This window comes from Ranitomeya imitator, chromosome 2 (assembly GCF_032444005.1).
Source record: "Ranitomeya imitator isolate aRanImi1 chromosome 2, aRanImi1.pri, whole genome shotgun sequence".
Lineage (NCBI taxonomy): Eukaryota > Metazoa > Chordata > Amphibia > Anura > Dendrobatidae > Ranitomeya > Ranitomeya imitator.
This window is the reverse complement of record NC_091283.1, coordinates 818,300,807-818,328,445: the sequence shown is the minus strand read 5'-3', so window position 1 is coordinate 818,328,445 and position 27,639 is coordinate 818,300,807.

Genomic DNA, 27,639 nt, shown 5'->3' with positions numbered 1-27,639 from the left:
CCTGAAAAAAAAAAAAAAAAAAACAACCAAAAAAAACAGTGGGAGATTAATATTGGCCTTTCTGCTTGTGTGCCAGTCTTGACTCCTGGGTGTGCCATCTCTCTCTCTCTCTCTCTCCAATTGTGGTCCATAGAAAGCCTACATTTTTTTTCCTTGATTTGGGTTCCAAAATCTACCAGAGAAAATAACTCCATCAATCATTGGTAGAAAAATATTGGCCTCTGGGCTTGTGTGCCACTCCTGATTCCTGTGTGCGTCATCTCTCACTCAGTGGCCCATAGAAAGCATATAGTTTGTTACATTTGTTTTCTAAATTCTCCCTGCAAAAATCTATTTTTTTTTTTTTGGGGGGTTTCTAAAGTGTTCCTGAAAAAAATAAAAATAAAAAAAAAATAATAGTGTGACATTAATATTAACATTTGTGCTTCAGTGACAGTCCTGCGTGTGGGGCATCTCTCTAATTTGCAGCCACCAAAAAAAGAGTGTGTAACATTGGGCCTGATTTTCGCTGTGGTCTCACCAACCTGTAAAGGGGTAGCTAAATCATACAGAAGTTATAGCTCACCGTGTAAGTTGTGTGACTGCAACAAATAACGTTAGTTTGGTTACGTTTTTAAAACAATGAGGAAGTCTAGTGGAAGAGGTCGTGGCCGGGGGCGTTCATTGTCAGCTGGTAATGAGGGTAGTGGTAGTGGTGGAGCATCAGGTGGTCGTGGGGGAAAAAATATTGCACCTAAGTCTGGAGCTGTGGAGCCAGGTTCGTCGTCCGGCTACACAAGGCCTCGAACGCTCCCTTTTCTGGGATTAGGAAAACCGCTTTTAAAGCCGGAGCAGCAAGAGCAAGTTTTGGCTTATCTTGCTGACTCAGCCTCTAGCTCTTTTGCCTCATCTCGTGAAACTGGTAAAAGTAAAAGCAGCGCGTCGTTAGTGGATGTTCACGGTCAGGGACAAGTCACTTCCTTGTCCTCTTCAGCAAAAACAACAACAGAGAAGAATGCAGCAGGCGACACAACGGGTTACTCCATGGAGCTCTTTACACATACCGTCCCTGGCTTAGAAAGTGAAGCAGTTAACAGTCCATGCCCATTACAAATTGAATCTGACATGGAGTGCACTGACGCACAGCCACAGCCAGACTACTATGCTGGTCCTTTGACTCAGACCACAACATTGCCCTCGCAGGGTGCTGATCAAGAATCAGACCCTGATGAGACTATGTTGCCCCATCACGAACGCTATACCACCGAACGACACGGTGACACAGACGAAGTTGCGCAGGAGGTACAAGAAGAGTTATTAGATGACCCAGTTCTTGACCCCGATTGGCAGCCATTGGGGGAACAGGGTGCAGGCGGCAGCAGTTCTGAAGCAGAGGAGGAGGAGGGGCCGCAGCAGGCATCAACATCGCCACAGGTTCCATCTGCCGGGCCCGTATCTTGCCCAAAACGCGTGGCAAAGCCAAAACCTGGTGGAGGACAGCGTGGCCATCCGGTTAAAGCTCAGTCTGCAATGCCTGAAAAGGTATCCGATGCTAGAAAGAGTGCAGTCTGGCATTTTTTTAAACAACATCCAATTGATCAGCGCAAAGTCATCTGTCAAAAATGTTCTACTTCCTTAAGCAGAGGTCAGAATCTGAAAAGTCTCAATACTAGTTGCATGCATAGACATTTAACCACCATGCATTTGAAAGCTTGGACTAACTACCAAACGTCCCTTAAGGTTGTTGCACCCTCGGCCAATGAAGCTAGTCATCAACGCAACATCCCTTCCGGCAGTGTAGGACCACCATTTAGCGCACCACCTGCTGTATCTGTGCAGGTATCTTTGCCAGGCCAAAGCAGTCAGGGTCAGGGAATCACCAGTTTCGTAGTAGGAAACACTGCATCTAGGGCACCGGCGGCAACAATACCATCTCCCACCGTCTCTCAGTCTGCCATGTCCACCGGCACCCCCGCTAGTTCCACGATCTCCAGCTCTCCAGTCCAGCTCACCCTACATGAGACTATGGTTAGAAAAAGGAAATACTTAGCCTCGCATCCGCGTACACAGGGTTTGAACGCCCACATAGCTAGACTAATCTCGTTAGAGATGATGCCCTACCGGTTAGTTGAAAGCGAAGCTTTCAAAGACCTGATGGACTACGCTGTACCACGCTACGAGCTACCCAGTCGACACTTTTTTTCCAGAAAAGCCATCCCAGCCCTCCACCAGCATGTTAAAGAGCGCATCGTCCATGCACTCAGGCAATCTGTGAGCACAAAGGTGCACCTGACAACAGATGCATGGACCAGTAGGCATGGCCAGGGACGTTACGTGTCCATCACGGCACACTGGGTAAATGTGGTGGATTCAGGGTCCACAGGGGACAGCAAGTTTGGGACAGTTCTGCCTAGCCCACGGTCTAGTAAACAGTTGTCTGTAGCCGTTCGCACCCCCTCCTCCTCCTCCTCCTCGTCCTCCTGCAGAAGCAAGAGCTCGTCCACAGACCGCAGTCGCACAAACACTCCATCCGCACCTGCCACTGTTGCACACCAGGTCTCCCATTATGGGGCAGCTACTGGCATACGTCAGCAGGCTGTATTGGCTATGAAGTGTTTGGGCGACAATAGACACACCGCGGAAGTTCTGTCCGAGTTCTTGCAGCAAGAAACGCAGTCGTGGCTGGGCACTGTAGATCTTGAGGCAGGCAAGGTAGTGAGTGATAACGGAAGGAATTTCATGGCTGCCATCTCCCTTTCCCAACTGAAACACATTCCTTGCCTGGCTCACACCTTAAACCTGGTGGTGCAGTGCTTCCTGAAAAGTTATCCGGGGTTATCCGACCTGCTCCTCAAAGTGCGTGGACTTTGCGCACATATCCGCCGTTCGCCTGTACACTCCAGCCGTATGCAGACCTATCAGCGTTCTTTGAACCTTCCCCAGCATCGCCTAATCATAGACGTTGCAACAAGGTGGAACTCAACACTGCACATGCTTCAGAGACTGTGCGAACAGAGGCGGGCTGTTATGTTTTTGTGGGAGGATACACATACACGGGCAGGCAGTAGGATGGCAGACATGGAGTTGTCAGGTGTGCAGTGGTCGAAGATTCAAGACATGTGTCAAGTCCTTCAGTGTTTTGAGGAATGCACACGGCTGGTTAGTGCAGACAACGCCATAATAAGCATGAGCATCCCCCTAATGCGTCTGCTGATGCAAAGTTTGACGCACATAAAGGATCAGGCGTCTGCACCAGAGGAAGAGGAAAGCCTTGATGACAGTCAGCGATTGTCTGGTCAGGGCAGTGTACATGACGAGGTACCGGGCGAAGAGGAGGTGGAGGATGAGGAGGATGATGGGGATGAGTATATTTTTAATGAGGAAGCTTTCCCGGGGGCACGGGAAATTGGTGGCGTGGCAAGGCCGGGTTCTGGTTTTTTGAGGGACACAAGTGACGTAGATTTGCCTGCAACTGCCCCTCAACCAAGCACAACCGCAGATTTGACAACGGGAACTTTGGCCCACATGGCGGATTATGCCTTGCGTATCCTCAAAAGGGACACACGCATTACAAAAATGATGAACGATGACGATTACTGGTTGGCCTGCCTCCTTGATCCTCGCTATAAAGGCAAATTGCAAAATATTATGCCACATGAGAACTTGGAACTAATATTAGCAACAAAACAATCAACTCTTGTTGACCGTTTGCTTCTGGCATTCCCTGCACACAGCGCCCGTGATCGTTCTCACACGAGCTCCAGGGGCCAGCAGACCAGAGGTGTTAGAGGGGCAGAAATCAGAAGTGGCGTTGGACAGAGGGGTTTTCTGACCAGGTTGTGGAGTGATTTTTCTATGACCGCAGACAGGACAGGTACTGCAGCATCAATTCAAAGTGACAGGAGACAACATTTGTCCAGTATGGTTACAAACTATTTTTCATCCCTTATCGACGTTCTCCCTCAACCGTCATTCCCATTTGATTACTGGGCATCCAAATTAGACACCTGGCCAGAATTGGCAGAATATGCATTGCAGGAGCTTGCTTGCCCGGCAGCTAGTGTCCTATCAGAAAGAGTATTCAGTGCTGCAGGTTCAATACTAACAGAAAAAAGGACTCGTCTGGCTACCCAAAATGTAGATGATCTAACCTTCATTAAAATGAACCACAACTGGATTTCAAAATCTTTTGCCCCACCCTGCCCGGCTGACACCTAGCTTTCCTATGAAAAGGTCTTGCCTGTGGACTATTCTGAATGACTTTTCCAATCTCGTAATTTTCTTCACCTGATTGTCCAGCATACGACATGTTTCCACCTCACGAAATGGCCAAACTCCCCACACGGGGCCGTGCTATCGCCACTTTGCGCTTGGACCCTTGAGAGTGCTGTTTGTCTGAAGAGGTGGGTGTGGCCGCTTTTGGTCGACGGCACTGCCACTGGGTCCCTCATAGTACAATAAAGTGTCTCTGGCGGTGGTGGTGCGCACCCAACGTCAGACACACCGTTGTAATATGAGGGGCCCTGTGCCTGTACCGCCGGCCACAAGACAGTTCCCCCCCCCAGCTCAAACAGTGCTCTACCACTAGCAAAATTATCTCTCACAGCTTCACCAATGTGTAGTCTAGCCGCTGACATCCTTCAATGCCTGGCACTGACAATACCATTGTTTTGACATTTTTGTTATGTTAGGCCTTCGAAGCCTGTCTGCGGTCCCTTCTTTCTACAACTACTACACTGACCAGGCCACTGCTGGCCGTGTTACCCTGGAACCAATTTAAAAGTGCCTACAGTCAGCCCAATTTTGTTATGTTAGGCCTTCGAAGACTGTCTGCCGTCACTCCTTCCACTAGACTTCCACTGACCATACACTGCTGCCCATGTACCCCTGGAACCAATTTAAAGTGCCTACAGCCAGCCCAATTTTGTTATGTTAGGCCTTCGAAGCCTGTCTGCGGTCACTCCTTCCACTAGACTTCCACTGACCAGACCACTGCTGCCCGTGTACCCCTGGAACCAATTTAAAAGTGCCTACAGCCATGTGTTATTATTTTAGGCCTTCGATGCCTGTCTGCGGTCACTCCTTCCACTAGGCCTCCACTGACCACACCACTGCTGCCCGTGTACCCCTGGAACCAATTTAAAATTGCCTACAGCCAGCCCAATTTTTTTATTTTAGGCCTTCGATGCCTGTCTGCGGTCCATTCTTTCAACTACTACTACACTGACCAGGTCACTGCTGCCCGTGTACCCCTGGAACCAATTTAAAATTGCCTACAGCCAGCCCAATTTTTTTATTTTAGGCCTTCGATGCCTGTCTGCGGTCCATTCTTTCAACTACTACTACACTGACCAGGTCACTGCTGCCCGTGTACCCCTGGAACCAATTTAAAATTGCCTACAGCCATGTGTTATTATTTTAGGCCTTCGATGCCTGTCTGCGGTCACTCCTTCCACTAGGCCTCCACTGACCACACCACTGCTGTCCGTGTACCCCTGGAACCAATTTAAAATTGCCTACAGCCATGTGTTATTATTTTAGGCCTTCGATGCCTGTCTGCGGTCACTCCTTCCACTAGACTTCCACTGACCAGACCACTGCTGCCCGTGTACCCCTGGAACCAATTTAAAAGTGCCTACAGCCAGCCCAAGTTTGTTATGTTAGGCCTTCGATGCCTGTCTGCGGTCCATTCTTTCAACTACTACTACACTGACCAGGTCACTGCTGCCCGTGTACCCCTGGAACCAATTTAAAATTGCCTACAGCCAGCCCAATTTTTTTATTTTAGGCCTTCGATGCCTGTCTGCGGTCCATTCTTTCAACTACTACTACACTGACCAGGTCACTGCTGCCCGTGTACCCCTGGAACCAATTTAAAATTGCCTACAGCCATGTGTTATTATTTTAGGCCTTCGATGCCTGTCTGCGGTCACTCCTTCCACTAGGCCTCCACTGACCACACCACTGCTGCCCGTGTACCCCTGGAACCAATTTAAAATTGCCTACAGCCAGCCCAATTTTTTTATTTTAGGCCTTCGATGCCTGTCTGCGGTCCATTCTTTCAACTACTACTACACTGACCAGGTCACTGCTGCCCGTGTACCCCTGGAACCAATTTAAAATTGCCTACAGCCATGTGTTATTATTTTAGGCCTTCGATGCCTGTCTGCGGTCACTCCTTCCACTAGGCCTCCACTGACCACACCACTGCTGCCCGTGTACCCCTGGAACCAATTTAAAATTGCCTACAGCCAGCCCAATTTTTTTATTTTAGGCCTTCGATGCCTGTCTGCGGTCCATTCTTTCAACTACTACTACACTGACCAGGTCACTGCTGCCCGTGTACCCCTGGAACCAATTTAAAATTGCCTACAGCCAGCCCAATTTTTTTATTTTAGGCCTTCGATGCCTGTCTGCGGTCCATTCTTTCAACTACTACTACACTGACCAGGTCACTGCTGCCCGTGTACCCCTGGAACCAATTTAAAATTGCCTACAGCCATGTGTTATTATTTTAGGCCTTCGATGCCTGTCTGCGGTCACTCCTTCCACTAGGCCTCCACTGACCACACCACTGCTGTCCGTGTACCCCTGGAACCAATTTAAAATTGCCTACAGCCATGTGTTATTATTTTAGGCCTTCGATGCCTGTCTGCGGTCACTCCTTCCACTAGGCCTCCACTGACCACACCACTGCTGTCCGTGTACCCCTGGAACCAATTTAAAATTGCCTACAGCCATGTGTTATTATTTTAGGCCTTCGATGCCTGTCTGCGGTCACTCCTTCCACTAGACTTCCACTGACCAGACCACTGCTGCCCGTGTACCCCTGGAACCAATTTAAAAGTGCCTACAGCCAGCCCAAGTTTGTTATGTTAGGCCTTCGATGCCTGTCTGCGGTCACTCCTTCCACTAGGCCTCCACTGACCACACCACTGCTGCCCGTGTACCCCTGGAACCAATTTAAAATTGCCTACAGCCAGCCCAATTTTTTTATTTTAGGCCTTCGATGCCTGTCTGCGGTCCATTCTTTCAACTACTACTACACTGACCAGGTCACTGCTGCCCGTGTACCCCTGGAACCAATTTAAAATTGCCTACAGCCAGCCCAATTTTTTTATTTTAGGCCTTCGATGCCTGTCTGCGGTCCATTCTTTCAACTACTACTACACTGACCAGGTCACTGCTGCCCGTGTACCCCTGGAACCAATTTAAAATTGCCTACAGCCATGTGTTATTATTTTAGGCCTTCGATGCCTGTCTGCGGTCACTCCTTCCACTAGGCCTCCACTGACCACACCACTGCTGTCCGTGTACCCCTGGAACCAATTTAAAATTGCCTACAGCCATGTGTTATTATTTTAGGCCTTCGATGCCTGTCTGCGGTCACTCCTTCCACTAGGCCTCCACTGACCACACCACTGCTGTCCGTGTACCCCTGGAACCAATTTAAAATTGCCTACAGCCATGTGTTATTATTTTAGGCCTTCGATGCCTGTCTGCGGTCCATTCTTTCAACTACTACTACACTGACCAGGGCACTGCTGGCCGTGTACCCCTGGAACCAACATCAGAAAATATAAAAATAAGTATTTTGCTTATAAAAAAGAAAATACTGGTGAGATATCAAATGCAGACATTTTAACATTAAAAACAAACACACAACTCTAATCTGGTACAGTACTAAAAATGGCCACCAGCTACAATTACTTTCTCCTGCAAGTAGTTAACTGAAAGTTTTTTTAAATTGAAAACACACATATGGCATCCACCGAGTGTTGTCCTGTCGCGTCTTCTTTATATTATTGCCGAGAAGATGCAAAATAATGAAAATAATAAAATCATTAATTACCAAAATAATAGAGAAAGTCAACACCACATTGCAAATAAACATTCATTCCAAATAAAGAAGCAGGGCGCGTCCGAGGGTGAGTATATACCTAATAAGAATATAATCACCCTCGGACGCGCAATGCTTATTTCCAACAGCCTTCCTTCCTAAGAATCAGCCCTTCCGTCGTGTAGAGAGACGTTGTGTTACACTCCAAGGTGTTCCCCAGGTTGCCTTTCCTGAGCTTCGATCTTCCGGCTCTCGTTTAGTAGTTCTTGGAAACTACTCTGCATTAGGCCTTCAAATTGGGTATGGGGTGTAGAGAGATGGTGTGTTCCACTCCAAGGTGTTCCCCAGGTTGCCTTTCCTGAGCTTCGATCTTCCGGCTCTCGTTTAGTAGTTGTTGGAAACTACGCTGCATTAGGCCTTCAAATTGGGTATGGGGTGTAGCGAGAGGGTGTGTTACACTCCAAGGTGTTCCCCAGGTTGCCTTTCCTGAGCTTCGATCTTCCGGCTCTCGTTTAGTAGTTCTTGGAAACTACACTGCATTAGGCCTTCAAATTGGGTATGGGGTGTAGAGAGAGGGTGTGTTACACTCCAAGGTGTTCCCCAGGTTGCCTTTCCTGAGCTTCGATCTTCCGGCTCTCGTTTAGTAGTTGTTGGAAACTACGCTGCATTAGGCCTTCAAATTGGGTATGGGGTGTAGCGAGAGGGTGTGTTACACTCCAAGGTGTTCCCCAGGTTGCCTTTCCTGAGCTTCGATCTTCCGGCTCTCGTTTAGTAGTTCTTGGAAACTACACTGCATTAGGCCTTCAAATTGGGTATGGGGTGTAGAGAGAGGGTGTGTTACACTCTAAGGTGTTCCCCAGGTTTCCTTGCCATTGCTTCGGTCTTCCGACTCTCGTTTAGTAGTTGTAGAAAAGTACACTGCATTAGGCCATACAAAATGGGTATGGGGTGGAGAGAGATGGTGTGTTACACTCCAAGGTGTTCCCCAGGTTGCCTTTCCTGAGCTTCTATCTTCAGGCTCTCATTAAATTGTGGTTAAATGGAACAACTGCATTTGGCGTACTAGTTGGTTTGGGGCCTACTATCGGTGTCTGCCACTCCTTGCTGTTCTCCTCCACTGAACAAAGCTGTGCCGCCTGTTTACTACGGTTGCCAATTTTGAACTGCATTTCGACTACTTACTGATTTGGCCCTACTCTCTGTGTCAGCCTCTCATTCCAGTTGTCCTCCACTGCAATGCCCCCTGGTTATTCCTGTGTTACCAATTTTGAACTGCATTTAGCCCACTTTCTTCTTTGGGCCTATATCTGTGTTTCCACTTCATCGTGCCCATTGCCCAGCCAGTGATAGATGAGTCTGCTGGTACATTGACCCATAACGCAACATTCCCCGTGCACGCTACACAACAACATTGTGACCCTGCTGAAAGTCAGGTTGCTCTTCCCGCATACCATACCACCTTACACGGGGACAAAGAGGAAGGTGCAGATGAAAGTGCAGGTTCCTTCATCAGGTGGGGGGAGGAATACTAGTTGGCGACGTCACTGGCACAGGGCCTCTCATAGTACGCAAAAGTGTTGCTGCCGGTGGGAGGCGCCCCCGCCGTGCAAACACACCGCTGTACTTTGAGGGGCCCTGTGCCAGTGCCAATGCCAACGAGTGGGCCCCCCCTGCTTGCTCAGGTTCACAGCACTTGCAAAGTTGAAATACTTACCTCTCCCTGCTCCACTGCCGTGACGTGGTCCAGATTTCCTGGGCCCACTAATTACTTGAACCAGCCCTACCCCCCACAACTTTAGCCAAATGACCCCCAATTTCAAATGCCTTCCAATTATTATAAGGTAAATTACGCTTGACAAGCTTCATTAAGAAGAATGGATGGTTTTGACATTAAAATGGCCACTCTAGGTGTTTTCCTGGCCCCCACTCACTGCCGACTATGCTGCCCCATTGACTTGCATTGGGTTTCGTGTTTCGGTCGATCCCGACTTTACGTCATAATCGGCCGATTTCACTCGACCCGACTTTGGACATAGTCGGGTTTCGCAAAACCCGGCTCGACTCTAAAAAGGTCAAGGTCGCTCAACTCTACTAACCATGATGTCCTTCTACAGTGATTGCTCTTCATATCATGTGTCCAAAGTAGGCAAGTCATAGTTTAGTGATCTTTGCTTTGAGTGATATGTCTGGCTTGATTTGTTCCACAATGTATTCATTAGAAATTTAGTTTTAGATGGAAATGCAATTTTAAAAAAAATTGAAAAATATTTTTTGGGTGTCCCATTAAAATTACATTATTGGGAAATTGCATATATAGCCATGCCATAACAAGCTGTTATGTATGATACAACCAATAATATTAATATTAAGAGATATGGATTACCTACATCTCTGTCATTGCCTTGCCCCATGGTGGCTTCAGAATAAATCCCACCCAGAAAACACCATTCCTACAGTCAAACAAGATGGTGGCAGTATCATGCTGTGGGAAGGCTTTTCTACAAAAGGGACAGAAAAACTGATTAGAGTTGATGAGAAGATGGATGAAGCTAAATACAGGGTAATCCTTGAGGAAAACCTGTTAGAGGTTGTAAAAGACTTGAGACTGGGGCATAGGTTCACCTTCCAGCAGGGCAACGACCCTAAACATACTGCCAGAGCTACAATGGATCAAAGCATATTCATGTGTCTTATGTCCCAGTCCCAGTCCAGACTTAATTCCCATTGAGAATCTGCCGCAAAACTTGAACATTGCTGTTCACAGACACCTCCATCCAATCTCACTGAGTGACAGCGAGTGTGCAAAGAAGAAGGGGCAAACATTTCACCTCTAGAAGTGTAATGCTGGTAAAGACAGACCCAAAAATACTTACAGCAGTAATTGCAGCGAAAAATGGTCCTACAGATGAGACCAAAGCAGGACATTTGGTGGAAAACTAACACTGCAGATCACCCTGAAAACACCATTCCTACAGTCAGACAAGATGGTGGCAGCATCATGCTGTGGGGAGGCTTTTCTACAACAGGGACAGCAAAGTAATTACAGCAAAAAATGGTCCTATTTTTTAAATAATTTGAAATCCAGGTATCAATTCCTTTATACTTCACCAATACTTGCTACTCTTGTGTTGGTGCAACACATAAAATCCCAATAAAATGTATTTAAGTTTGTGGGGGTAATTTGAAAAAATAATTTTGGGGGTATGAATACTTTTTCAATGCACTGTGCTGTCAGTTTGAGCTGACAGACTCCTTTTAAAGACCCTTGATATTTGGTGAGCCTTGTGTTTGGGGTCGAGTTCCTGCCTCTGCACAGGGGGAATCTCGGGCCATCTCCGTTGCGGTCTCCTATTCTTCTTCTGCCGCAGTGGAGCCTGCTCAGCGTAGATGTCGGTTCCAGCATCTTGCTCAGTCTCACTCTGTGCAAAGGGTTTCTGCTGCTTTTCCAGCTTCTGCCATTGGAGCCAGTGCTGGCCAGCGGCGAGCAGACTCTTTTGGGACTAAGTCCTGCTTTTCCCCTTCTGAGCATGCCCAGGGCAAGATCTCTCGCTGGAGATCGAGTGTCACATGCTCAGATACTATAGCAATTCCCATTGGTCCTCCAGGAAGGTCCTGAAGGTGCTCAACTTCTGTGGCAGCCTCCCATTGGTCCTTCTGGGAAGGTCCTGTACATGCTGCAGCTATAAAAGGTTTGCATGACCGCACGGCCATGCGCTAGTGTACATTTGTATACGTGTGTGTGTTGATGAGTGCAAGTCGTTCTTTAAACATCCCCTCCCTTGTTTATGACTGTTCGCATATGGTGTATGGCTGCTATCTAGCTCCCGGCTGAACTGTCAGCATTATAACACATGAAACATTGTCTATTGCTGTGACCGCCAGTGCGGTGCCATGCGCCATTAGAGCGCTTTCTTAGTCCAAGTCTGGGTGGTTAGTGGCGTTCGCCAGTACGGCACAGCACGCACTCTTGTGCTCAAAACTATTATTTCAGTTTATCTCTTACACCCAGTAGCGGTGTTGAGCGCAAGTAGTCTAGACGGACTCAAATCCCGAGTCTTGGGACTGAGTTCGGTGACTCCTTGCTTGCGCTCTTTGTGCGGTATCGCGGCCGTGTAACTTAACAGAGTTCGCTTCCACCGCCATATAGTGCTGCCATTTGCTAGCAGCAGTTTTTCTCCCACACAGTGGACCCCGGACTGCGAACGCACCAAATATCATCTCACTATTTACTCGGTGCGTTCCACCAGTCCTAACACCTTGTTGGAGACTTTTCATTGGAACCGACAAACTTCAAGTTACTCCACTGCATTAACGATACTTTGACTAACAATCTCAGCTCTACTACATCTGGTACTAATGGAGGTCTCATGAATATACCCCCAACAGATCCAGTGACAGCTTCTTATTCCATCATCCCAAAGTGTTGTTTCATGCCTGAAAATATGAATATTCCCATGCAGATCCCATGTGGCGGCCATGGATTTGAGCATGGCATAATAAATCCTTGTATGTCGATGCCGATTCACATATTATACATAGGAGGGATAACGTAAACCCCAGCGTTTTATGAGGACCAGTGTTCAGCGTTGTGTAAAGATTTTATTTATTTATTTTACTGTTTCAATAAAAAAGTTATTAAAAAATAATCCGTAAAACTAAACAATATGTAATAACAATTCTCGGGCAGCGCGGTTTGCTCTTTTCTTTTTGTAGCCTTAAATATCATTTTTAGACCATCACGTACTACCCACCCACCCCAGGAAAAAAAAAATATTAAAAAGCATAAAGTTGACACTTTCTGGCACATTTCTCCATAGCACATAAGTAAATCTCTCGGAAAAAAAAAACAATTGGGGATTTCAACAAAATGTTGCAAATGCCAAAGAAATCTTGCAACACTTTCAGGCTTAGGCCAACTCCAAAGAAGAGGACAAAGTGTGTCCAAAAGTCGACACAAAGGCATTCATTCGATATTAAAATATAAAGGGTCTGGGGGTCTTCAAGACAAGAAAGTGTTGGCTGAGATACCAAATGGGGCAGAACATTGTATCCAGGTTTCACCGTATCAGAGGAAGAAAGAAAATAGCAATAATCGGACAAAGATATATGTCACCGGGTGGGATCAGACTAATCTGTTGCACATGTGTAAAACCCCTGAAGAGTTTTTCTGAGTGTACGCTGAGTCCTGCAAATACTGGTGAACTAAAACCACACACCAAAGTCATGTATTGATAAAAAACACGTTAAACTTGGCAAGAATTGATGTCCGCTGCACATGAAAGTCGTGTAAAAATAAAAATAGTCAAATGTTGCAACACATTTTATGAGCTAGAAACACAAATGGCTCTCGTTTTCTGCCAGATGTAGCAGAGATACATTTATTTAAAGGGGTTTGGACAGGTTCCCTTTATCAGTTCCTCAATGAGTAAATGTAGGATCTGGCAAAAAAGAAAAAAATCTACGTAATTTCATGTATTTTTGATTAAAAATGATTTTTTTGCAATTTGATTTAATTAAAAAAAAAGTTAAATATTTGCATCCCAAAGCTTTTATATTGTTAAGTGTTGCAGAATGATTTAACGGAGAGATTTTTTTGTTACTGGAGAGATTGTAACTCTTATCAGTTCAGTTCAACTTTCATGTGGTCATGTATCAGCTTAGAGAAAGCTCTGGAAGAAGGAAGATACAAGTTATGAACTCTCCTGTCAGAAACAGTTCCTTGATAGATTCTAAGTTAACTCATTCTGCAGCCAGCAATAGGCCGGGCAACAGAAATTTGCTTTGAAATAAAATTGCAAAAAAATAATTTTCGCCAAAAATACATGAATTTAAGTAAAAAGAAAAAATTCCCCCAAAGGTGTCCATTTCTTTTACGTATGTTTAGATATACATTGTTATCAAGATGAAGTTCCTGCAAACCTTAGTACATGTTGAGTGCAGTAACGCGGGGAACTCTGGAAGCTGAATCTGTGCCATCTACCCCGGGAGCCATCTGTATCGTCTAGCCAGGCTTTTTCTGCATTGGCCAGCACTGGAGATGATTGCAATCCCGGTGAATTAATTCTCTTCTATGGCAGAAAACAATTGCAAGGAAGAAACAAACTAAAAATAGAGAACAAAATATACAACTCTGGCAAAAAATTAAGAGACCACTGCAAAATGTTCAGCTTGTCTGATTTTTCTCTTTATAGGTGTATTTTTGAGTAAATTGCAAATTGCTCTTTTATTCTATAAACTTCTGACAACATGTCTCCGAAGTTCCAAGCAATACATTTTGTTTTTATTTTCTGAAAATGAGAAATGGTCAAAATAACAAAAAAAAAATGCATTGCTTGCAGACCTCAAATAATGCAAAAAAAAACCACAAGTTCATAATCATTTAGAAACAATAGTACTATGTTTTAACTCAGGAAGAGTTCAGAAATCAATATTTTGTGGAATAACCATGATTTTTAATCACCATTGACATGCGTCTTGGCATGCGTTCCACCGGTCTTTCACACTGCTTTTGGGTGACCTTATGCCGCTCCTGGTACAAAAATGTAAGCAGTTCTTCTTTGTTTGATGGCTTTTGACTATCCATCATCCTCTTGATTACATTCCAGAGGTTTTCAATGGGGTTCAGGTCTGGAGGTTGGGCTGGCCATGACAGGGATTTGATGTTGTGGTCCTTCATCCACACCTTGATTGACCTAGCTGTGTGTCATGGTGCACTGTCCTGCTGGAAAAACAAGTCCTCATAGTTGGGGAACATTGCCTGAGCAGAAGGAATCAACTGTTTTTCCAGGATAACCTTCTATGCGGCTTGATTCATACGTCCTTCGCGAAGAACAACCTGCCCAATTCCAGCTTTGATGAAACCTCCCGAGATCATCACCGATCCTCCACCAAATTTCACAGTGGGTGCAAGACACTGTTGCTTGTACGCCTCTCCAGGTCTCCGACTAACCATTGGACAACCAGGTGTTGATCTCGGGAGGCTTCAGCAAGGCTGGAATTGGGCAGGTTGTTCTTTACGAAGGACGTATGAACGCATGAATCAAGCCGCATACAAGGTTATCCTGGAAAAATAGTTGATTCCTTCTGCTCAGGCAATGTTCCCCAACTCTGAGGACTTGTTTACCAGCAGGACAACGCACCATGCCACACAGCAATTATCACCTGTGCAATACTAAGGAAATACTGAAAACATGACCTGTTGGCGACTCTTGAGGGCCGGAGTTGGGGAACATAGGTTTAGACCCTGCTGCTAGGATATATCAGAACCAAGTTCGTGACACAATATCAGGAGTCAGGATAATGGAGCCTTGTTTGTGGCACAGGAGCATAGCAGAGCTGAGTAGGCCGAAAGGCTGGCACACCTGAGCTAACGTTACAGTTTGCACTCTAGATAGATTTTAGTTTAGAAACAGCAACAAGTCTAAAACAAATTTCGGTACAATTCCGGATTCCTCCAGGGCAATTTTCATAAATTCAGGAAGCTCCCGGGGGTTCAAAGATTAGGTTCAGATACTTCAATTACCCTTTTCCTTCAATCAGAAATCCCATGTAATAGACAATGCCAATAGAGATAAATTTGGCTACCTTTTTTATAGCGAGAAAAAACTTTAAGATTATTGCTGTTAGGAGTCGAGTTTCCTCTGCTGCACAGGGGGAATCTCGATCCGTCTCCGCTGCGGTCTCCCATTCTCCTCCAGCCGCAGTGGAGCCTGCTCAGCAGGGACGTCGATCCCAGCATCTCGCTCAGTCTGACTCTGTGAGAAGAGTTACTGCTGCTTCTCCAGCTTCTGCCTTTAAAGCCAATACTGGTCAGCAGCGAGTGGACTTCTCTGGGACTAAGTCCTTGTCTGCGCACACTGAGCATGCCCAGGGCAAGATCTCCCGTTGGAGATCGAGGGTCATGTGCTCAGACTCTGCAGCGCATTCTATTGGTCCTCTTGGCAGGTCTTGGAAGGGCAAAGTTTCTGTGGCCGCTTCCTGTCCTGCAGCTATATAAACTGCGCATGACCGCACGGCCATGTGCTAGAGTACAACTTTATACGTGTGTTTGTTGTGAGTGCAAGTCGTCCTTTAAATACCCCTACCCTACTGTATGATTGTTCGCGTATGGTGTATGGCTGCTATCTAGCGCCCGACTTAACACTCAACGTGTCACACACGTGTCAGCGTCCTCTGCTGTGACCGCCAGTGCGGCGCCACGCGCCTGTGTGCGCTTCCTGACCCATGTCTGGGTACTTAGTGGTGCCTGCCAGCACGGCACAGTTTGCACTTCGGTGCCTCTATTGTATATACTTTTCACACCCAGTTGTGGTGTAGTGCCAGCAAGGGTCTAATCGGACTACTATCCCTGTTGGGGTCTAGTTCGCTGACCACTTGCTCGCGCTCTATGTGCGGTACCGCGATCCTGTGACGCAACAGGATCGCTTTCTTCACGCTGGGTGAGGTTTAACCCACGCGTGTATACTTATGAGTACCGCCATATCGTCTGTCATGTCCTAGCAGCAGGTTTCACCTGCACGGTGGACCCCGGACTGCGAACGCATCTATATCATCTCTCTTGGTGCGTTCCGCCAGTCCTAACAATTGCGTTCAAGGCTTGACAAATATTTTAAAGGGGTTAAAAATATTACTGGCTGGATAATAAATCTTTGGCTAGACTAACCCATTCCCATAAAACAATGAAATGTGGAACAATTCGTAGTAATATTGTTTTCTTAAATAAAATAGGGCTCCTGAACCTGAAGCTGCTCGCAACCCAGTGAACAAACTTTGATTGTGTCCATAGATATTTGCTCTTCTCTGATATATAAAATATAAAATAACTATGTAACTTTGTTACCAATCCCAAAGAGACTCGTCCTCCTGGTTTGATAGTCATTGAAAGCGAGGGAGATGAAAGATACAATGTATTAGTCCTATTGAATGGACGCAAGGTCCTGAAACCATTCAATTTGAAAGTCTCACTTCTTCCACAAAAGAGGAGACTGGCTGATGTGTTGTGTGGACCAGCGGCTGAATATAATGGGATGGATTGCACAATAACGGCTTCTTATTTTCTTTACCAAAGTCTATACAATCTTTTCAGGCCAGAAAACAAATCTTTCCAGAAATGTATCACAATGTTCACAGAATCTCAAACATAGCAGAAAATGAAAGTCCTAAGAAAAAAAAAAATCTGACGGTCAATATCTAATGCTGTGTTTTGGATTATATAAAGTAAGCATCGGATGTAATACTTACTAAAAAAAATAATGAAAAAAAAAGAAAATAAGACCGCAATGATAACAAATTAAGAAATGAGCACATGGATGGAAATTCTAATTTACCAGCTTCACAGAATTTTTCCCCAAAATTATATTTGTGGTGAATAATGTCATCTCAAATCTTAATACTAGTGTATATAACATTCTCAGGTCTCCTTGAACCCCTTTTGAGCTCTTTAATGTCTAAGTAACCTCAATTTATTTGGCTAGAGGAAAAAAGAATGCTAATTCTTGTGCTAATGCTAGTTAGACCGCACATGGAGTACTGTGTCCAGTTTTGGGCACCGGTGCTCAGGAAGGATATAATGGAACTAGAGACAGTACAAAGGAGGGCAACAAAATTAATAAAGGGGATGGGAGAACTACAATACCCAGATAGATTAGCGAAATTAGGATTATTTAGTCTAGAAAAAAGACGACTGAGGGGCGATCTAATAACCATGTATAAGTATATAAGGGGACAATACAAATATCTCGCTGAGGATCTGTTTATACCAAGGAAGGTGACGGGCACAAGGGGGCATTCTTTGCGTCTGGAGGAGAGAAGGTTTTTCCACCAACATAGAAGAGGATTCTTTACTGTTAGGGCAGTGAGAATCTGGAATTGCTTGCCTGAGGAGGTGGTGATGGCGAACTCAGTCAAGGGGTTCAAGAGAGGCCTGGATGTCTTCCTGGAGCAGAACAATATTGTATCATACAATTATTAGGTTCTGTAGAAGGACGTAGATCTGGGGATTTATTATGATGGAATAGAGGCTGAACTGGATGGACAAATGTCTTTTTTCGGCCTTACTAACTATGTTACTATGTAATTGGTGGTAGCAAACAGCAATATTCGGGTGGGGTGTAAGGGTCTGATATTGGACTATTACAACAAGAAGTGTGCAAAAAGTGAAGTAAATGGTTGTGTTTAAATTTCTGGATTGGGAGATTTTTCTTTTGTCTTTTAAAAAAATAAGAATTAAAAAAAAAATTATGTCTTGCCTGTGCCACTTTTCAGGAAGTATACTTTTTGTGACACACAAGCCTTGGTTTTAGGATTTTTCTTTAGAAGCAAAAGTAAGACAGAGAGGTATTAAAGTACATTTCCAGTATTTTTTTTTTAAATTTCACAAATGGAGTAGTAAAATCAATGTCAGTTCTCTGCCTCTAGTAATATATTACCAGCCTCCAATGTTTGCTCTTCCCAGGGCAGCACCGTTCCCGCTCCACAATCTTGTGACTTCAGCTTCCGACTATTCAGAATTCAAGTCCAGGTTAAGGAAAGACATGGCTGCTTTCTTCCTAAAAATGATACGCTCACACTGGAGTCCTTTCTCTAATGTGAGAGAATTAAGCCGATTAGGCTAATGACACTTGACTCAAATTCTGTCAGAGTTTAATCAGAGTGCCATCTGAGTTTTATCCGATTTTCTGATAGGAGAATCACGGAACTCGTGTGGAGAAGACAGAGAACTTGATTTCTTCATCTTCTCCATTGTTTCTGTGAGTGTACATGAGACTGCACTCAGATGACATAACCAGCGCAGGTAAAGCTGACATTTGCAGTCTGCAACAAACCGCTTTTTGACATTTTTGACAACCAGCCAAGCTAAAGCAAACAGGTGGGGGCTAGCATTCTTAGACTGGGAAGAGGCCATATATATTGGCCCTCCCAAGGCTAAAAATATGCGCAAGCAGCCAATCTATTACATTCAGCAATTCTGTAGCTTTGCCTGGCTCTTCCTACTTACCCTGGTGCGGTGGCAAGTGAGGTAACAGGTTTGGGGTCGATGTCAGAATGGTGGCCTGAAAAAAAGTGTGGAAGTCAACTTCAATATTGTCATAAAAAGCATCAGCTCAAGTTTGCAAAAAAATAGTACAAAAAACGGACACTAGAAGATTGGAAATGGGTGATTTGGAGAGATGAGATGAAAGTCGATAGACTAGGCTCTGAGGGGTACAAATGGGTCTGAAAGAAACAAGGGAAAAAGAGGCTAATGGACCGAGAAACTGAAGGAACTGTCAAGTTTGGTGGAAGTAGCCTGATGATATAGGGCTGTTCCACCGCCAAAGGCATTTGATGCTTGACCATGATCTATGGTGTTTTCAATGCTGAGCTATATGTGAGTATCCTACAAGACGAGATACTTCGTGCACTTGAGTACTGTGGGTATGAAAAGGACAACATAGTGTTCCAGCAGGACAATGACCCAAAGCATATGTGGAAATTGGATAAGAAATGGTTCAATGAAAATGAGGTAGAGGTGCTGAATTGACCCCCACAGTCCCCAGACCTCAATCCAATCAAACACTTGTCGATAGAGTTGAAGTAAAAGATGTATATATACTCAAGTAAGTCGACCAGTATGCACCAACTTTGGGAATGTGTAGAAGAGACCTGGGATCAGATTTCAGTCTATGCATGTAGAAAAGCCGCGGAGACACCATCACGTGTTTCTCAACGCAAGCAATAAATAGCCAGGTCTTTCACCGGGAATGAACAATCACGCGAAGGGCAGCATCCAAAAAAGGAAAACCACCTATGCCAAAACATGGTATTCATTCACAGAGAGCTGTTTCGGGGTATTTGCTCCTCCCCGAGGTCATTCATCCTTATGTTTACAGATTTCAGTCTAGACATGCTTGAAGCTCATCAACAAGAGGATTCAAAAGGATCCAAAAATCCAAAAGGATTCAAGCAGTGTTGAAAGCCAAAGGCAGATTTAGAAAATTCTAACAAAATAATAAAATTTAAAATTTAGATTTTTTTAGGAGCAAAACAGTAACAATGCAGTGACATGACAATAATCTGCATAGCTAATCATATGCTAAATAGTTGCAAGTCAAATTTCTGTATGAGATAGCCAAGATGATTGTCTATAAAATGATGGCAGTCTCACATTGGAAGCTGTAGTGAACGGTGAGATATAGAGCCTGAAAGTCAAAAGTTCAAAACATTGTTACCCTTTTGCTCGTCGATGTATATATGAAGTTGGGACCTTTTTGAAGGTAACAACCTCTTCATCACTTTATGTTTGCCCCCTTTTGTCAACCATACCAGGAGGGGTACTCCAAATTTCACATCTTACCTTTGTATATGGCACAACACCTCAATTAGCCACTGAGGAGAATTGTAAAAGTTCTCTATTGTGCCCTAGCCTTTTTTCCTTTGTTTCTGGGTGACGTTCACCCTTTCCAGAGTTCTTACTTAAAAGTAAAAAATAAGAGACTTAAAAGCCAAAGAAAAAAAAAAAAAGTAAATGTTTAGCTTTTCGCTTGCAGGCGAGTTTGTCTAACGTTGTCTTTTATTAATAAATGGTGCAGATTTTCATGCTAGCACAGCAAAGGCAAATCACATCATCGCCTGAAAGAGACATACCTATTATTTTTCAGTGATATATTGCTTTGCAGCTGTAGCCAAAACAATCTAATAAGCACTATTAGATAAAGAATTCTGAATATGAATGTATTGAATTTGTAGTGGGTGAAAATGAACATATTGCAGCATTTGTGTCAGATTGGGTTAAGCCTGTGCATCTCTTTCCTTGTAATAAATGCAGATCAAAAGACTTCTCATGTACAAAATAATAATACACATTTGGACTGCATGAAATAACACAACCACTTTGTAACGTTAGGAGAGAATCAGTCAGGTATGTGACTTTCTGAATATAAATTATTTTAGGAGGGCGAAGCGATCTTGCATACGGTTTTTCTGCTTTATATTTATATTCATAAAAGGTTCAAACTGCCTGTAACAAATCCCGCCGTATATTTACCGCAAAGAATTCAAGCATTTGCAATGTCACTTATGACAAGCTTTGAAAGACATGAAGTATACTGTAAAACCGAACCATGATCCATACAAATAAAGTAGATATACTGGCGAGACAAAAATTCCATTTTTTTTGGAAGGTAAAATAAAGAACATTGCTGAAAATTTGGCAATTACGATACATTTTAGAGCCTTTAAAAAAATTTTTTTTATAGCTACTAACTATATTTTTTTAACGCCAGGTTCATTTCACACTTTTGGCACACCTTTGTGACTCTTTAGGGATGCCTAAACCCCAGAAAATGAGTTTTGGATGTTCCACCGAGGAACCATAGGCCCCGATCCACCAAGACCAATCTTAAGGAGGCATGTTGAAGTCAGATGCTCCTGATTCGTTAAGAAGCTCCATGCGCTGTGACAAAAATCTTACTCAAACTTAGTCAAACACTGGAGTAAAATTAGACAAGCTCTGGCATTATGTACCCATCCTGGATCCAGCTCTTGCACTTTTTGACAGAGTTGAACAAAACTGTGAAAATGCAAAACTGCAAAATGTGAAAATGCAAAATGTGAAAATGAAAAATGTGAAAATGAAAAAATGTGAAAATGCAAAAAGTCGCAACATTTTTGCATAACTCTACGTTGCCTAAAAATGTTGTGACTTTTCAAAGCGATTTATGGTAAAAATCTTTCTTGATTCGCTTTGAGGAATTGGGCCACAGACTTCAAATAGCAACAGATTTCCTAACATACAAAATTGGACACCCTTTGATGTTTATTTTTGCATCTATCCAACTATGAAGTTGGAAAAGATAGTGTAGTCCACCTCATCATTGTTTCGATGGCTATGGGCAAAAAATCCTCAACCCATAGTGATTCAATAATTGGTGTCTATGGCAATTTTGGGGGGTTCAGAAAACTACGAAAATCAAACATTTCGCCACAATGTGCTGTGAATATATGCTAACTTAAATGGGTTTTCTACTTTCAAGAAAGTGGACCCCAAACACTCTAAAGGTAGACCATTGGATACCGTGGTGATACGCGAAGAAAACTGTTCTTAGGCTGCAATTCACATTACACTAATTGGGCATTTATCGCATAAACAACTCCCAACAGATTATTGTGAAATCATGTTTTGCTTTTCAAAAATGGTCTCTCATTAGTCCAACACTTGCATTGCCCTTGTGAGACCCGGCCACTGTAAACTGAGGTGACGTCAGTAAGAAATTCTCACGCTCGTGCCTCCCACTGACAGCGAGTAACCCTATTGAGTTCTCAGAATGAGGCTTAATAGAGTTGCTCGCGGTCAGCGGCAGGCAGAAGCGTGAGAATTTATGTGCCTGCTGCTGAACAGGAGTAAACTATGAAGTCTCAGAACAAGACTCCATAGGATTTGATGAACATTGTGGGATATTAATATCTTGGTTTACCGTCGGAACTTCCTAGATTTATTTCTATTTAATAAATGGATAAGCGAGGGAGTGTGGAGGAGTGTTTATTCAAAAAAAGCATTTTTTTCTGTGTGCTTGTGTTTTTTAACTATTTGCTTACCAGGTTAGTAATGGGGGTGTCTGATAGACACCGCCCCATTAATAACCTCTGGGCTTGATGTCACCGGAGATTACGCTGCTGGCATCAACCCCAAATTATTACCCCACTTGCCAACACACAAGGGCAAGCGGGAAGAGCCTGGCACACAGCTAGAATTGGCGTATCTAGTGGATACGCCCTTTTCTGATGCGACTGCAGGCTGCTATTTTTAGGCTGGGGAGGGCCAAATATCCATGACCACTCCCAGCCTGAGAACACCACCCTCCAGCTGTCTGCTTTACTTTGGCTGGTTATGAAAAATGGGTGGGACCACATGTGATTTTGTTAAATAATGTATTTAAATAATTTTAAAAATGGCACGGTGGCTCCTCTATTTTTGATAACCAGCCAAGGTAAAGCAGACAGCTGAGGCCTGCAACCCACATCTGTTTGCTTTACTTGTACTTATCAAAAATATTGTTTCTTTTTCTTCACATCCTGCACTGACCAATAAGTGGCATGGCTGTGATAGGTTTGGAAGTGCCCATGCTGAAAAAAACTTGTTGTTTGGGTGCTCTGCAATCTTTCAGCAAGCTTTGTTCAGGCGGCCGAATTCAAACAGTAATGCGGAAGTCCGTGTTCAGAGTCCTTGCACGGACACTAGATGTCCGGTACAGACCGCAAACTTTAGCATTCGGGTTCGCCCATCACTAGTTATATACATTCTTTTACATTGCATTTTTGCATTTTTTTAGATTGTAAAAATGTCAATACTGTCATTTACATATTTTTTTACATGGTGTACAGTTTGGGTTGATTAATTTTATATTTTCAAACTTTTATCGATGCAGTGATACTAGGCATATACTTATTTATTTATATATTTATTTATATATCTTTTTTATTTTTTTATTTTTAAATTAGGAAAAGGTTGATGGTTTACTTTTTTTTATATTTTTATGCATTTACTATATATATATATATATATATATATATATATATATATATATATATATAACATTTTTAACTCATTTGCACTTTAGTTTTTGATATTCTGGTATTGTTGTGTTGCTTGTTCTATATATTGCAGTAACATAGTATTGCAGTATTTAGTAAAGTTGATGATCTCCTTTGAAGACTAGCCAATGACTGGACTTCATAGGAGCACTATAGATTGCAGCCTTGGGACCTTAGGTTTCCATGGTAAACCATTGACACCCTGCAAACGCATTGTAATATCACAACAGGTGCCAATACAAACAAGCACTGGCAACTGAACCACTTAAATGCTGCTTAAACGGTAAACCAGCAGCGATCAGAGCTAGCTCTTGTCCTCGCTGAAAGAGGCAGGTGTCGGCTATATAACACAACCGGCACCTACCTACGCAGTGTCGGACTGGGATGCCAAAGGCCCACCAGTAACCAACTCCAGGGCTCGACTTTTCAGCTACATACAAATGTGACATTTTTGTACATCATAAATGTATATAACAATAAAGTGGGCAGATTATTATTAATGAATAAAATGCCGCCTTTGTCTGTATATAGAGATTCAAGTATATTTTGCCAAGTACTGCTCATACACGAGGGTGGTGGCCCACTCCTGCACAGCGGCCCACCGGAGGATTCTACTGTTCTCCAGTGGGCCAGTCCAAGCCTGGTATGTCAGAATGAGACAAGGGGCTAAAATTAAAGTTACATTTTTATTTAGGAAACCAGTGTTTTAATAAAGTTTCATATTTTTACTTTGTTATTGTGATATAGTTATGTTTTTGTTACTGCAATAATAACATTATAAAGATTCCAAATAAAATGTTCATAATGCAAAAGAAAAAAAATAAGACAACGTAATGTAGGGCTCAGCATTTGATTCCTGTCAGAAATTCCCTTCAAGTGATAAATGATTGTATAATAGAGAATCTACGGCTAGCTCAGAATTATATTAGCCATCAGTGCTCAAAACTCATTTGAAACTTAATTGGGCTGCTAAGGCAGTATCCCCCTGTTAGCAGAACAGCAGGTTTATAAAAATCATCTCCTATGATTGTTAAATGCTTTCCTAATGAAGCTGATGATCACAACGGTATTTTTGCAATAAAAGCTTTTGTCAAGATGTCACGGAGAAAAAAAAACAAGTCTGATAATGTCGACCACGGCCGGCACGTAACCCTGTGATTTCAGTTTATCTATGTGGCACGGAATTCAACAGATCAGTCTGCATAGGGGAGATAATCTCCATTAAAAAAAAAAAAAGGAGCAAGACGCTATATATTAAAGGGGATTATCAACTAGAACATAATCATGTCGCTGTGTAATTATACGGGATGCCATACGTAGAGCTGAACAATCATACACGGAAATAATTGAGGACCATAAAACTTAATTCAGAAAAATCAATAAAATATAAAAGCAATCAGATAAGGCCTCTTAAGAAATCGATCAAGGCTTGTACAAAGTCATAATGTGTTTTCCTAAGAGAAAAGAGGCTAAATGAGGCAGACGAAGTTACATAATACGCTACAAGTAGGCTTCTAGAGGTGCTTGTACGCTGAAGAGGGAAGAACGAAAGGCAGCGCAATTACCTTCTCTCGGATTTCTCAAAACACACGGGTGGCGAGTAGATAGGAACGTGTGTGTTTAACCGTGGCAGAGCTAAGAACGCAGACCAATTAGTTCTTTTTTGATCATTTATCTATATTTGTGTCTCCCCGGAGCCTTTTCTGGGCATAAGACAGAAGAAGCGATCACACTGGGGTTCACAGAAACTCCATATATTGAACGCGTAGTCAAGATCAAAAATCTGAATGGTGAAGCATCCGGGACATCCAAGACCATTTTTGGCCATCGGGATCAAATAGCATAACATAATGTGATATTTATTGATTTGCTCATTTCCTATTGCTTATACAGAGCCAATATTTTATTGTCATCATTCACGGTGTCAATGGCCCTCCTTATATTGTCTCTTGGTTCAACATGTGTGCCAGGAGACAGGAGCGGCCATGTTATTGGTGCAACTTGTTTAACTGCACAGGAACCCAAAGTTAACGGGGCCACTACCACCTCAAAGCACATGGAATTGTGAACTATAATGAGATATTGGACTGTAAAAGGCCCATGTATTGTCCCTGTGTCCGCCAGGGACCTTGCCACTTATGCCAATTAGGTATTTGAAGCTTGAAATGCGACAGTTCTATATAGTGTGCAGAATTGGGACAGTGCACTGTGTAATTATCATTGTGTAATGAATGTGCAGCTCAGCTCCCATTCATTTCAATAAGAGCTGAGCTGCAGTACCCAAAAGCAACCACTAGACAGTGTAAGGAGCTTTTTTAGTTTTAGACAGTGTTCATTGAGCCACGGCAAACAGCCGATCAATAAGAGCAACTTGTATTGGATTAACCCTCTACCCCCTCCAGTGATCTGAAATTGATAATTAGGTCATCAATACAAGTCCTGTACCACCCCTTTAAAGCTCAAACATGCTGTGGTCTGGAAAGTATTCCTTAAAAAAAATTTCAACTTCACAGCCAGAATGGTATCACTAATGCATGTTCCCCATCACTAGTAATTTACTTAGCAACTCACATCTTTCTCTGTTCTTGGCACCTCTCCAGTTGGTCTCCAGCAGTTTGTGTCCTTCCGAATCGTGTTTGCTCGGCAAGCAGGAGGTCACTACTCAATGTAAGTCTATGAGAGCTATAAGGAATCCAGAATGACGCTTTCATAGACTTACACTGACAGCTTGTGACCATTACCTCTCACTTCAGTCAAGAAGAGCTGTGGTAGCAAGATGGCGGAGTGGAACCAGGGTGGTGTCAGGAAAAGCAGAAGACGGCGGTTGGTAATTATAATACTAGAGTCAGAGACCTTGTGTTAGTGATACCACTCCAATGGTGAAATAAAAAAATGCAGGAGTGGTGTCTTAAGAAATCTGAAAATGGCACACACAAGTGGATATTATCTGTATAAGGGTTCTTCACTCAATGCCACAATACAAACAGCATACATTAAAAATAAAAATCTTGTAGACCTGATGAGGCTGGTGAGCAGAGTCTGATGGTCCCAGATGCAAGTTTTGGACAGGGTGGCTCAGTGGTTAGCACTGCAGCCTTTCAGTGCTGGAGTCCTGTCTTCAAATCCCACCAAGGACAACATCTGCAAGGAGTTTGTATGTTCTCCACGTGTTTGCATTGGCTTCCTCCGGGTCTTCCGGTTTCCTCCCACATTCCAAACACATACTGATAGGGAATATAGATTGTGAGCCCCATCAGGGACAGCAATGATAATATGTGCAAAACTGTAAAGCGTTGAGGAATATGTTAGCGCTATATAAAAATAAAGATGATTATATATATATATATATATATATATATATAGTAAAGACCAAAAATTTGGACACACCTTCTCATTTAAAGATTTTTCTGCATTTTCATGACTATGAAAATTGTACATTCACACTGAAGGCATCAAAACTATGAATTAACATGTGGAATTATATACTTAACAAAAAAGTGTGAAACAACTGAAATTATGTCTTATATTCTAGGTTCTTTAAAGTAGCCACCTTCAGCTTTGATGACTGCTTTGCACACTCTTGGCATTCTCTTGATGAGCTTCAAGAGGTAGTCACCGGGAATGGTCTTCCAACAATCTTGAAGGAGTTCCCAGAGATGCTTAGCACTTGTTGTCCCTTTTGCCTTCACTCTGCAGTCCAGCTCACCCCAAACTATCTTGATTCAGTTCAGGTCTGGTGACTGTGGAGGACAGGTGATCTGGCATAGCACCCCATCACTATCGTTCTTGGTCAAATAGCCCTTACACAGCCTGGAGGTGTGTTTGGGGTCATTGTCCTGTTGAAAAATAAGTTATGGTCCAAGTAAATGCGAACCAGAAGAAATAGCATGCCGCTGCATGATGCTGTGGTAGCCATGCTGATTCAGTATGCCTTCAATTTTGCATAAATCCCCAACAGTGTCACCAGCAAAGCACCCCCACACCATCACACCTCCTCCTCCATGCTTCATGGTGGGAACCAGGCATGTAGTGTCCATCCGTTCACCTTTTCTGCATCGCACAAAGACACGGTGGTTGGAACCAAAGATCTCAAATTTGGACTCATCAGACCAAAGCACAGATGTCTACTTGTCTAATGTCCATTCTTTGTGTTCTTTAGCCCAAACAAGTCTCTTCTGCTTGTTGCCTGTCCTTAGCAGTGGTTTCCTAGCAGCTACTTTACCATGAAGGCCTGCTGCACAAAGTCTCCT